We start from the raw sequence: 14,680 nt of genomic DNA on the forward strand, positions 1-14,680 counted from the left end.
ATATTTCACGCTTCTTCACTGTTGTGAAGGGATTGTTACAGCAACTGTGGTTATTGGGATGACAAACCGAATACATCATTGTTCTATTATTACTCTGAAATGATGACCGTGGGTTTGTAGTAGCAAAATACTCATAAAACATCCCTGACCAAAATCCCTAATGTTGCCAGTGGAGTTCGGCTTCAGCCTCTATCGTAATTTTACAATAACTTACTACGTCAGAACACGCCCGCCCGGGTGGCCGTGCGGTCTAACGCACGGCTCTCCGGGCGGGAAGGAGCACCTGGTCCCCGGTACGAATCCGCCCGGCGGATTTGTGTCGAGGTCCTGTGAGCCAGCCAGTTTGTGGATGGTTTTTAGGCGGTTTTCCATCAGTCTCGGCGAATGTGGGCTGGTTCCCTTTATTCTGCCTCAGCTACACTATGTCGGCGATTGCTGCGCAAAGAAATTCTCAACGTAGGCGTAGACTTTATCACGCAAACATAGGGGTTACACTCGTCGTCTGGTGTGTGACGTTCCCGGGGGGGGGGGGGGGGGGGGGTCTACCGGGGACCGAACCGCACAATAACCCTGGGTTCGGAGTGGGGAGGCGGAGGGGTGAAGTGGACTGCGGCAGTCGTCGTGGGGATGGGGACCACTGCGGCTGCGTCGGCGACGGAGCTTCTCCGTCGTTTCTAGGTCCCCGGTTAACATAACATAACATAACATGTCAGAATAATTTGTTTGTTTTGGCATTTTAGTATCTAAGTTCATATTCTCATTAGGTTATTTTTGTTGCTACTCTACACAACGAAGCGACAACTACATTTCAAATTTGAGATTTTGTTTGTTATTTAAGGTTTATGCTACGCCTCCTATTGGTCAAAATTCCTCCCCTTTTTTTAATTTTACCGGAGAAACAGGTGAGGCAGTCCAGTTGATGTGTCATACCTTTGTAAACTGCAAACGACACATTACTGGGAAGTAATGATTCCGTAGATATGTCTCTTATCTTTTGCTTTCGTTTCATCCAATTTATTTTCGCTTCAATTGAAAGTCTCTAGTAGTATATCTTTGGGCACTCAAACACTTTGACCAAACTTCAACCTTACGACCTTTCCATGCTATCACTGAACTTGAACGCATGACTTCAGCCATGTGTGTTGCAGCTGTAACATGATACGCAGTTACGACAGCAAAAGTTCAGAATCTTCAGCAAAAATTCTGTCCCACCAGGAACTATTGCACATGAAGAACACATACGCACGTTTCGCTCTCCCGATCGCAGCGCAGTATTTTACCAGCCATTAAATTGGGTCATGTGCAAAAGTATCGAATTACATATGAAAATACATAACGTTATTCACAGTCTGAAAGAATTTCCTTGCCAAAAACGTCTACGTTTCACGTGTCTTGCATAAATCGGGTTCGTTTTCTAAATCATCTAAGTGAACTGAATTTTTTGTGCCATTTTCAAATAGTATCGAAACAGCTTGTATTATTTATCGAAATACATGCCAAAATTGAGAACACTGTTGTAACTCAAAATAGTTTTCTGTATTATTTATCGAATATACACACGTTCAGAAAAATTTATTGAGTAAAAAAGTGTTTTGTAACACAAAATTGTTTTTGCATTAAGCACCAGGTTCCCAAATAAATCCAGAGCTTTTGCCAGCAGCTTTTGATGCCAGCAAGAGAGTTAAATACTCTACGAACACACACACACACAATTACGCCAGATGCTCTACCTAACATTCTGCTTCATCATTAAATTTCATCTATCTATGTTTTACAGTTCAGAAGAAAATGTTCAGTGCCGTATTGCCTCATCAGTGAATTTCATCCACTCGGTTTTATTTGTACATCACTAAATAAATTTCCATGCCCGATATTAAACGTAAATTACCACCTCATCAACAAAGTTTCATTGCTTTGTTAACTGTTATGATATATACTTTCATCACTTTCAGTGTCATTAAAAAGTAAACCTTTAATTTTGTGTGTAGTATCATTTCACAAGGGTTAGCTCCTGTGTTTCTGATTGATACGTCTGTGTCAGATTGATGGACCATCTTCAAGTAAACTAAACGAACTTCCAGATGAAATAAATAAAATTATATGCGTTCTATGTTTTTTTTCAGTTTTCACACTATAACCCAGTTACAAACCGAATTCACTGTTTCTTTACGATATCACACACGCTCTAAAATCAGTTACAAATACTGTTTTATACTTTGACGGAAAAAAATTACAGTAACAAAAAATAAGTAATGTAGTGTAATGAAATTTTGGGAATACAGGTATCTAGGTAACATACATAATCAATTAGCATTGCAAAATCACAGTTTAATGTAACTGGAGGTAAGCCATTGCAAATAGGAGAAGCTGGTACATCAATAACCTCTGTAAGTATTAGAATGTTGAATGGAAGAACGCAAACGTGCAAAAATTGTATTGTACAGGAGCCGTGTGTCAGTTTATGGGATGGAGTTTCATGGCTTTTGCACTTGGTCGGTCAATACAGAAACGGTTAATGCTGCATGTGGATGAGACTGGAATTATCGTCCGCTAGGCTCCCTCTGTGCTCCATTGGAGACAGATCTGGTGGTCGAACCGGTCAAGACAACATGTCGACACACTGTAGAACATGTTGGGTTACAACAGGGGTATGTGGGCGAGCGTTGTCATGTTGGAAAGCACCCCCTGGAATTCGATTCACGAATGGCAGCGCAACAGGTCGAATCAACCAGACTAAAGTAAAAATTGGCAGCCAGAGTGTGTGGGATAACCACGAGAGTGCTCCTGCTGTGATAAGAAAGAACACCCTAGGCCATAACGCCAGGAGTAGGTACTGTGAGTGTAGCACGCAGACAGGTTGATTGCAGGCCCTCCATTGGCCTCCTTCTAACCAACAAGCGGCCATCACTGGCACCGAGGCTGAAGCAGCTTTCATCAGAAAACACAATGCACTTTTACCCTGCCGTCCAATGAGCTCTCGCTTGACTCCACTGTAGTGACTGAAGCAGCAAGTGGCGGTGGTTTGGGGTCAGTGGAGTGCACGAGTGCACACCACAGGGTGTCTAGCTTGGAGCTGTCTTCGAAATAAACAATTTGCAATAGTTGGTTGTGTCACTGCGGTGCCAACGCATGCTTAAATTGCTGCAGCAAATGCCATTTGATGCATCATAGGCATGTGCCAAACACGATGGTCTTGCCTCTCGATAGTGCCACGTGGCCCTCTGGAGCCCCGTCTTCTTGCAGCTGTACATTCCCATGACCACCGCTGCCAGCAGTCATGTATAGCGGCTACATTCCTGCTAAGGCTTTCTGCAGTACCGCAGAAGGAGCACCCAGCCTCTTGTAGTTCTATTACGTGACCTCGTTCAATCTCAGTGAGTCGTTGATAATGGCGTCTTTGTCGCCTTAAAGGCTTTCTTGACTAACATTAACTCACCATGTCGAATCTCAAATGCAACTAACGCTCACTACCGTTACGTAGTGTATTTAAAGCAAACCTGATCAGCATCCTTATAGTGGCGTTACCAGTGCCATTCTTAGGGACTGGCGTAAATTCTAATAGTCTTCTATTTACCAGGTGTACCGGTATGAAATGAGCGTTTTTGTGAAAATGAAACACTAATTTTGAACTGAAAAGTGAAGACATTTTATTCAAAATACTGACCATTGCCTTTTATACATTTTGACCACTTTTCTGGCAATTTGTGGACACTAAGCCAAAAGAAATGTTCGTCTTTTGAAGCAAACCAGACACCCGATTTTCGACTTCTTCGTAGGAATCGAAGTGTTCCTCAGCCAGTGCGTGTCCCATTGATGAAAACAAATGGTAGTCTGAAGGGGCCATGTCTGGTGAATACGGCGGGTGGGGTAGCAGCTCCCAGACAAGTGTTTTGATTGTATCCTGAACCAGTTTTGCTTTGTGTGCAGGTGCATTGTCGTGTAAAAAAATTACTTTGCCTTGTCTTCTGGCCCCTTATGGCCTTTTTTCGATCAATGCATAGTTCAAATTGATCATTTGTTGTCTGTAGCGATTAGTATCCACAGCTTCACTGGGTTTTAGAAGCTCACGATACACAACACCTTTCTGATCCCACCAAACACAGAGCATTGCCTTCTTGCCGAATCGATCTGGTTTTGCAGTCGATGTTGATGGTTGTCCCCGATTTACCCATGATTTCTCCAGTTTAGGATTCTTAAAATAAATCCATTTTTCATCGCCAGTAACAATTCGATGCAAAATTGATTTTCTTTCATGTCATTGAAACAAAATTTGACAAATGGTTTTCCGGTTTTCCATCTGTCTTTCATTCAATTCATGTGGCACCCATTTTCCACGCTTTTCATCTTTGCCATAGCTTTCGAACGGCCAGAAATTGTTTGTTGTGCAACATTTAGCATTGCTGCCATTTGCTTCTGACTCAAAGTATCATCTTCATCCAATATTGCTTGCAATTCGGCGTCTTCGAACTTTTTTGCTGGTCTTCCACGTTCTTCATTTCTTACATCAAAATCATTATTTCTGAACAGTTGAAACCATCTTTTGCATGTTGCTTCTGATAGAGCATTCGATGCGACTCTGCAGCGCTTTTTTTTTTCAAATGAAAACAAAAAATTAATGCTTTCCGCAAATCATCACTTTCTGGTACAAAATTCGACTTGTTATCACGATGAAAACACATGGTGTTGTTTGTTCCATGACTTGATGTATACTAAATATCTTTGACAGATGTCATACCAACCAAACAAAAAAAATTAAGGCTCGTTCACAACAAATGTTCCCTATCGACACATTTGTATCTTAACGCTCATTTCATACCGGTACACCTGGTATTTACTCGTCAAGTTCCGTAGGACCAAATTGAGGAGAAAATCCCCAAGGTCATGGAACGTGTCAGTACATGAAATTACAACATAATCGTAATAACAGATAAAAATAAATGTTCATCAACCTTCAAAAAGTCAGTCCATAAGTTTAAGTAAATGCTATCATCAATACAATAAAAATCAGGTTATTTTTTCAAGGAACTCCTGGACAGAATAGAAGGAGTGACCCATGAGGAAACTCTTCAGTTTCGATTTGAAAACGCGTGGACTACTGATAAATTTTTTTGAATTCGAGTGGCAGCTTATTGAAAATAGATGCAGCAGTATACTGCACATCTTTTTGCACAAGACTTAAGGAAGTCTGATCAAAATGCGGGTTTGATTTCTGCCGAGTATTAACCGAGTGAAAGCTGCTTATTCTTGGGAATAAACTAATATTGGTAACAAGAAACGACAATAAGGGATATACGTATTGTGAGGCCAATGTCAAAATACCCAGACTCCTGAACAGAGGTCGACAAGAGGTTCGTGAACTAACACCACTTATTGCCCGAACCGCCCATTTCTGAGCCAAAGTATCCTTTTAGAATGAAAAGAGTTACCACAAAATATAATACCATACGACAATAGCGATTGAAAATAAGCAAAGTAGACTAATTTTCGTGTCGAGCCATCACTAACTTCTGATACCGTTCGAATAGTAAAAATGGCAGTATTAAGTCTTTGAACAAGATCCTGAACGTGGGCTTTCCACGACGGCTTACTATCCATCTGAACACCTACAAATTTGAACTGTTCAGTTTCACTAATCATATGCCCATTCTGTGATTATTATAACATCAGGTTTTGTTGAATTGTGTGTTAGAAACCGTAAAAACTTAGTCTTACTGTGATTTAGAGTCAGTTTATTTTCTACAAGCCACGAACTGAGGTCATGTACTGCACTATTTGAAACAGAGCCAATGTTGCACACAACATGCTTTACGACCAAGCTAGTGTCATCAGCAAACAGATATATTGTAGAGTTACTCGTAATACTTGAGTTCATATCATTTATATAAATAAGAAACAGGAGTAGCCCCAACACTGATCCCCACTTGACAGTACCCCACTCAGACCCCATATCACAGCCGTTATCAACATTGTGAATAATGACCTTTTGCTGCCTGTTGCTAAAGTAAGAGGTAAACCAATTGTGAGCTACTCCCCGTATTCCGTAACAGTCCTACTTTTGGAGCAATATTTTGTGATCAACACAATCAAATGCCTTAGTTAAATCAAAAATTATGCCAAGCGTTAGAAACCTTTTGTTTAACCCATCCAGTACCGCAGACAGAAAAGAGAATATAGCATTTTCAGTTGTTAAACGACTTCTAAAGCCGAACTGTACATTTGATAGCAAGTCGTGTGATATAAGATGATATGAGATTACATACATAGCGTTTTCAATAACTTTTTCAAACACTGACGGCATAGAAATAGGTCTAAAGTTATATACATTATCCCTTTCTTCCATTTTATAAGGCGGCTATACTACTGAGTACTTTAATCGCTCAGGAAACTGACCATGCCCAAAGGAAAAATTACAGATATGGTTAACTACAGGGTTAACATGTGCAGCACAGTACTTTAATATTCTGCTAGACACTCGATCATAAACATGAGAGTCCTTAGTCTTCAGTGATTTAATTAGTGACTCAATCTCCCTCTTGTTTGCATCACAGAGGAGTATTTCAGACATCAATCTCAGAAAGGCATTTGCCAAGAAAGTTATATGATTTCCCGTAGAAACTAAATTTTTATTTAATTCACCAGCAGTTCTCAGAAAATGGTTATTAAATACTGTATATACATATCTGATTTAATAGTAACAGAAATATTTTTACTGCGAACTGACTTTATATCGTCGACCTTGTGCTGCTGACCAGACACTTTCTTCACAATTGACCATATGGTTTTAATTTTATGCTGTGAATTAGCTATTCTATTTGCATACCACATACTCTTTGCCCTCCTGACAACGTTTTTAACGCGCCTGCCAACTTTTGCTTATATCGCACAACTCCTTCTTGGTGCTGTGATTTCTTTCCGTCAGAGTATTTAAACACATACACAAAAATATCAGTTATTAGTTTTAAGGAAGTTGTTACCCAAACTATAATAACAACTTCGTGTAGAACTATGAAACTTTATCATCTTGTGCTGTAAAAGCAGTTTGTGGTGTTTGACAGTAGAAATTACATGGCAGTTCGATGAATAACGTCCTGTACAGTAGTTTTAATATCAAAGTTTATCACATATTCCCCGTAATCAACTGTGCTTAGTTATTTTGATGATGAGAATTTCACATCTTTTGTTGTGTGCACTATGTTTTGTGCTTCAGATCCGGGAGCAAACAGCTTTTTTTAAGCCCTACGAATTCTATGACAGTCTCTACTGATAAATCAGCTGTAATTGAACCAAGTTTTTTTCTGTTGGCACTTGGGACATTAAAGAAGTTATTAGGGAAAGCTGAAAGGTCAAAACTATTATGCCCATCGCTTTAAATAACATCATAACTGTATGGGGTACTTACATGGTATATTACACCTTCTGTTTCTGTACATCATATTTTAACATTTTTGAAATACAAATACCAGTAATGGAAATCTGAAAGCAGCAAGAAATAGCTAAATTAGACATTCCTATGGCTATCATAAACTATGTTAAGTCAGCTTAATACAACAACAATCTATTATTTGAAATTCAGTCTTGCAGTTAAAGTAACGTCTTCATATCTGCCTTACCTGGACGTTTCTAGGTATGTGTCTTTCATATTTCAGACATTTTGCATTGTTTTACAAAACACACAGTTATTTATCAGTAGATGTAAGAGGATTTTTTTCTCAAAATAATGCTTACCTGAATACATTTTTGTGCAATTTACAGTGAAAATATTGCTTTATATTTCTGTAGTGAATTAAGGTATATCCTGTTCGTTTCTTTGATTTGTTACTATCAGGTGGTGATGGATTTTTCTGACGAGAGAAGACTAAATCGTGAATACTCTAAAGATATTTGACAGCTCCTTCTAACATGTACCATAGTTCGGAATGTTTTTCACGTTAAGAGTTTCAACAGCTTCAGGAAAAACGCCACACAAAATTGGGGACTGTTAGAGGCTATCACTGACCACCTGTAGAGGCTATTCACTTCCAGTTTGTAAGATTACTCAGTTTATCATCATAAATAGCGATGAATCTGTTGTTTGGAACAGCATGTTTGCATGAACTGTGATCAATACGATTATGTTATTGGTAATAAGCTGCAAATAATCAGCTCGTGTAATTTTATTTAGGGCATCCCATCCTAATCCAGGTGAAATAATGTAAATAACAAGATCCAGTTTATATGTTTTAAGACATACGGGACAAATGTTTTTGAAAACATAACCAAGCAGTAGCATAAAGTGTTCAAGTCTGTGTTCAGGTCTGTGTGGGAGTCGGGTGGTTGGGGGGAGGGGGGGGGGAGTTAGAGCTTACAGGCGCCCAACAGCGAGGTTATCAGCGCTCTTACACATATTAAAAGAAACAAATGGGGATAAAATAGCTAAAATCACAACGAGGAAGAAACCTATAAAATGTCACTGACTCAATCCCACCTCACTCGCGTTAACCCACACAATCACTCTATCTCACATGCTTGAGGACAACGGAGAAAGAATGAAAGCTGATATACCTGGGATTAAACCATAAGTAAACCGACAGAGGAGCTAAAAGAAAAACAAAGGGTAATGTGACTGGCTGACCACTTAGAAAAAAACCATAGGTTAGCCGGTCATCCTTTTAACACATTAACATCATCTCCCTAAAATTTTAGGAAACAATTTGGACAAATCACAAAACGCTAAACTCTCACCCCACTCGTTTAAACGTCATTTAAAATAGAGGACAGATACGCCGGCAAATCTTCCGCTGCCCTCTGGCCTGAAAATAAAGCACAGTCTAAAATTTTGAAGATTGTGATCTGTACGCCAAGAGTACTACACACTGGAAGATCCTCTCGCCACAACAGGAAGCCGTGCGTCGTAGGGATTTGGCCAATGCCAAGACGAGCAAGGAGGATCTCGTCACGTCTGCGTAACTGGAAGAAGTTACATCACGACCACGTTGTGGGCTTTACTAGACGCAGCGTATTGTCGTCACTTCCAGCCACTCATCTTCCCGTCAACGTATGACTCTGTACCTCAACAGCAAGAAGATAGATGCACGGGGAGGGCACACTGAACTAATTGAGGATCACGACACACCTCCTTGGCTACTACATCCGCCATTGCGTTCCTCGCAGTACCTATGTGCCTTGGCTGTCAACAGTAAGATACCTCCTTCTCCATCATTTTTAACTGCAAAAGATCGTCCTGAATAATCTGGAGGACTTTATCGGCTGGATGCAAACGTTGCGGAGTCTGACGGCCACTCGGGGAGTCTGAACAGACCAGTAATTAAGCAGGTAGGGCGCATCTCATTTGCTCCAGCGCCCTCAAGATGGCGGACTCTGGAGCTGACCACATCTTGAGGATACGATCTGGGGAACCAACAGCGTAGCCAACGGAATCCATCTGTTTATATCTATCCATGACTACAGTTACATAACTTTCATGCTAATTTAAAATGTCTGAAAATATCACATTAAAAGTAGAAGGAGAAGTGATAGCTCTCCTGTACTGTACTAAATCTAAAATTACTCTGTGCTTCTGCAGCAACCAGGGTGCCAATCGGTTAAGAACCCGGATTTGAACCCATAAGTGCCCTGCACCAATTGACTCCAACATACATTTCGTGCGGATCCCAAACGGCCTCATTGCCGATGGACGACTGGTAATGAGGTGTTCCATAGCTTGACGAGCAACAGTATGGTACTCTTGCGAATTTCGAGTAGAGAGAAACGTACACGCATGATGCACCATGAGGAGTTACGGTAGGATGGTAAGTGGCAGTTCACCAACCTCAGCGCAAAGACTGGGTAGGAGGCTGGTCTTGTAAGCGCTCGTGGCCAGTCTGATCCTCTCATAGTGTACCACATAAATTCCCTTCAGTTTAGAAGGTCTCGCTGACCCATGCGCTGTGCAGCCATAGTCAAGTCGCGATCGTTGGACAGCCCTGTAAAACTGGAACGGACGCGCCCTGCCTTCTCCCCAAGACCTGTGATCCAAGACACTTCAAAGTGTTCAGTGCTTTCTTCGTGTCCTTCAGGTGTGGTAATCACGTCAGTCGGGAACCAAAATTGAGGCTTAAAGACCGCACAGAGTCTTTAAAGGCAGGAGCAGAAGAGTGGTGTCCCTGAGTGCAGTGTTCTAGGTGTTACCCTCTTTGGCGCGGCCATAAACAGTATCGAATCTACATTATGGAGTCCTCTACAGTGCTCCTTAATTGTGAACGATTTTGCAGTTTTCTGTTTCTCCTTCCGTACAGCAACAAGAACAGTTGCAACTTACAGTAGAGTGGAGGAGTGGGCTCTCGGGACTGCTACCGTCGCAGGTTCGAATCCTGCCTCGGACAAGGATGTGTGTGATGTCCTTAGGTTAGTTAGGTTTAAGTAATTCTAGCCGGTCGAAGTGGCCGTGCGGTTAAAGGCGCTGCAGTCTGGAACCGCAAGACCGCTACGGTCGCAGGTTCGAATCCTGCCTCGGGCATGGATGTTTGTGATGTCCTTAGGTTAGTTAGGTTTAACTAGTTCTAAGTTCTAGGGGACTAATGACCTCAGCAGTTGAGTCCCATAGTGCTCAGAGCCATTTGAACCATTTTTAAGTAATTCTAAGTTCTAGGGGACTGATGACCACAGATGTTAAGTCCCATAGTGCTCAGAGCCATTTGAACCATTTTTTTTGAGTGGGCTCTCGATCTCGTAGCTGCAGTCACAACTAGCAGAAATCAAGAGCCAAGACAAATGAACATAGAAACTAACTCCATTGTTTTCCTACATGCTATGAAAGTGATAGTGTATTTGCCATTATTTTCGTATTCCTGGTATTCAGCATTAGACCTGCAGTAAGAGCATTCTTAACTCTTTCTATCTCCCACTAGTATGTTATCAACTAAATATCAAGGTCATTCACATCTATCCCAGTTGTTTCAATTCCGGTTTCTCCTTCATCTAATACGGGATTCGTCGTAATGTACTCTGCATACAGACTGAATACATACGGTGACAGTATGCAGCCTTACTGTACCGCTTTCTGAATCTTGACCCATTTAGTTGCTCCATATATGGTACTCACCGTGGCTCCTTGGTCAGAGTATTAATTCCATACAAGACCATAACATGATTGGGCACTCCAGTGTTTCTGAGTGCTTCCCGTAAGTTACTGTGGTCGACACTGTCAAAGACTTTAGCATGAGAAATAAAGGAGAAATACACATATCTCTGTAATCCTCTTGCCTTCTCCGTAATCCACCTAATGTTGGCAGTTTGATCTCTGGTCTCTCTTCCTTTACAAAATACAGCTTGGTCTTCAGCTATCTCTTGGTCCGTTTCCCAAGAGTAAAACTGTATACGTGTGAACCTACAAAACATATTAATTACATATTATATATTATTTCAATAATATCTTCGAGATAGTGATTTTTGCGGTGCCTTTTGCAATGGCTCCCACAATAGATTTATAAAACTCTCTGTATTTGAAAGTGATGAAAGAAAAACCCGAGAAAATTACTGTGACCTTTTCGAAGGGAATAGGCTTTACCTACAAACATATACAGCCACCGAATGTGTGGATAACGAAGAATAAGGTGACTCCTGTCTGTATTGTGATTAAATACGCTCTTAATTTTAATTTAATAGTAATGTCGTCCTCACATGAGAGCAGTTTGACGAATCTTTCTGCGTCATTCAAGCCTAAATGGAAACATTTACTAATTACTTCGCGTATCACACTGCTGTGTTCCATTTTGGTCTAAGCATTGGACTAAATAAAAATTCTCAAAAATCATATTTACCTACACTAAAAAATTAGGTCAATTTAGTTTCTTTTCCCCTATACCAAGATGAGTATAAAACATTTAACAATAGATACATATTTTAACGGTTTTTGTGATAATATTTACTATATATGTGACGTATTAGTGGTTTCTTCATTCACCTCTGACTTTCTTGTGTTGTGACCTGATATTTGTGAGTGTTTCGTATCGAGCAACTTAACCTCTTGCCTGTGTTTACATTCCGCGCTGACCAGTCACAGCTGTAGCGGCGCATCGAAAGCTAAGTACTAATTAATTGTTTGTGTATAGTGGTTTATTTAGGAACTTTAGTAGTCTTCAACCGGTGTTCTTGGTGTTTTCTGGTGAAATAATTTCAGAAGAACCTTTTGGGAACTGTTTTCAATTTCGTTACTGTGTCATTAGACGTTTGATTCTCTTTCTGTATTAGTCTTTTGTTATATTCACATTTGTTTTTTATTAATACTGTTAATAATAGTAGTTACTTCCCTTGTAGAGTAAGTTTGTGATTATTGTAGTCAGGTTTTTAACATCTTCTTATTGTAGTAGCGGAACGTAGAAAAAGTAGAATTTTACCATGAGTGAGAAGTGTGGGCTTTGCCGTAGGTTCGTGAGTAGTGGATTGCGGTGTGAGACTTGTTCGAAGTATTTTCATTGGGGGGAATGCAGTGGGGAAGCCAGTGGGCATTCTGGTGAGATCCTCTCCTGAAACTGCAGGTTATGTAGCAAGAGTAAGTTGATAGAGGAGCAGGAGCGTAAGATCTGTGCCCTTCAGGTGCAGTTGAAAAACGCACAGGAGGAGCTAGATAGGATGAGGAGGGAGAAAGAGGTTGGGGAATGGGAGCTGGCTGTTGGCAAGAGATCTGCTAGGAGAAGAAGATTTTCAGATAGTTTTACCATTGGTGTTTACAATAGATATGACCAACTGTCAGAGTCTAGTGGAGAGGAATCTCTAGTAGCTGTAGATGTAGGAAGTATGCAGCAGACCTCGGTAGTTACTGTGCCTAGAACAGTTTCAAAGTCGAAGAGGAAGAAGAAGGTTCTGCTGTTAGGTAGTTCTCATGGCAGAGGTGTAGGCCAGGAGTTGCAGGAAGTGCTGGGGAGTGAGTACCAGGTCACCAGCATTGTGAAGCCTAATGCAGGGTTGGCTCAGGTGACTGTTAACATAGGGGGGTTATGTAGGGATTTTACTAAAGAGGATCAGGTAGTGATTGTGGGTGGGGCTGGTAATAGTATTGGTAGGGATGGGGAGTATAACATAGATGGTGACCTGGAAAAGATAGCCACTCAGACTGGCAACACGAATGTGCATTTCGTGGAACTGTTTCAGCGTCACGATCTGCCTCATCTTAATACAGCCGTCAGGCGTAATAACATGAGACTTGGGGGTGCGCTGATGACAGAAAGCATGGGTCACATTTCAGTGGAGTCGGTGGAGTCTATCAGCAGAACGGGTTTCACTAGACATGGCCTGCACCTCAACAGGTATGGGAAGGGGAGGTTGGCAAAGCTTATGGGTGACAGCATAGGTGGGGTTGGTGGGATTACTCATGGGAAAATTCCTGCAGTAGTGCGTGTTAGAGCTGCACCTTTTTTAGATTGAAGTCAGCTGATACGTATTCCTGCTTAACGGAAGTCTCTCTAACAAAGAAACCACTTTCGACAAAGCTTAGGTATCCGAGTAATGAGGGAATTAGTATATTTCATCAAAATATACAAGGTATTAGAGATAAAGTTAGTGAACTGCTTATAGACGTTGACTCTGAAATTATTGGTATATCTGAACACTTCTTAAATAAGGAGATAATTCAGAGGCTTTCTTTACCAGGATACAGGACGGCTGGCAGCTTTTCGAGGAGCTCTTTGAGGTGTGGGGGAGTAGCCATGTATGTGAGAAACGGCATCCCATGTGAGTCAATTGATGTTTCAAAGTACTGCACTGAAAAGGTTTTTGAATGTTGTGCAGGTGTGGTTAAATTTAACGGAGCTTAACTTCTAACGGTTGTTATTTATAGATCCCCAGACTCCGATTCCACAACATTTTTGTTAAAGCTAGAGGAGGTTCTTGGTTCACTTTATAGGAAATACAAAAAGTTAGTTATTTGTGGTGACTTCAATATTAATTGTATAAGTGATTGTGCAAGGAAGAGGATGCTGGTAGACCTCTTTAATTCACATAATATTATGCAAACCGTATTCTTTCCAACGAGCGTGCAAGGGAACAGTAGAACAACCATAGACAACATTTTTGTTCATTCCTCATTACTAGAAGGACATTCTGTTAGCAAAAAGGTGAATGGCCTTTCAGATCATGATGCACAAATTTTAACTTTAAAAGATTTTTGTGCTGCAACACGTGTTAAATATAGTCATCAGCTGTTCAGGAAAACTGATCCAGTGGCTGTAGAGACTTTTGTAAACCTTATAAAGGAACAAGAGTGGCAAGATGTTTATAGCGCTGATACAGAAGACGATAAATATAATGCTTTCCTCAAGACTTTTCTCATGCTCTTTGGAAGTTGATTTCCGCTAGAACGTTTAAAACAGGGTACTAGCACAAACAGGCAGCCTGGGTGGCTGACTAGAGGGATAAGAATATCTTGTAGAACAAAGTGGCAATTATATCAAAAAGTTAGAAACAGTCAAAATCTAAAAGCAGCAGCCCATTACAAACGGTATTGTAAGGTGCTTAAAAATGTTATTAGGAAGGCAAAAAGTATGTGGTATAAGTCTCAGGATAAAATTAAAACCATATGGTCAGTCGTAAAGGAAGTTGCTGGTCTGCAGAGACAGGTCGAGGATATAGAATCAGTGCGTAGTGGGAATGTCCGTGTTACTGATAAGTCGCATATATGTACAGTATTTAATAATCACTTTCTGAA

The sequence above is a fragment of the Schistocerca piceifrons genome, chromosome 8 (assembly GCF_021461385.2).
Source record: "Schistocerca piceifrons isolate TAMUIC-IGC-003096 chromosome 8, iqSchPice1.1, whole genome shotgun sequence".
Lineage (NCBI taxonomy): Eukaryota > Metazoa > Arthropoda > Insecta > Orthoptera > Acrididae > Schistocerca > Schistocerca piceifrons.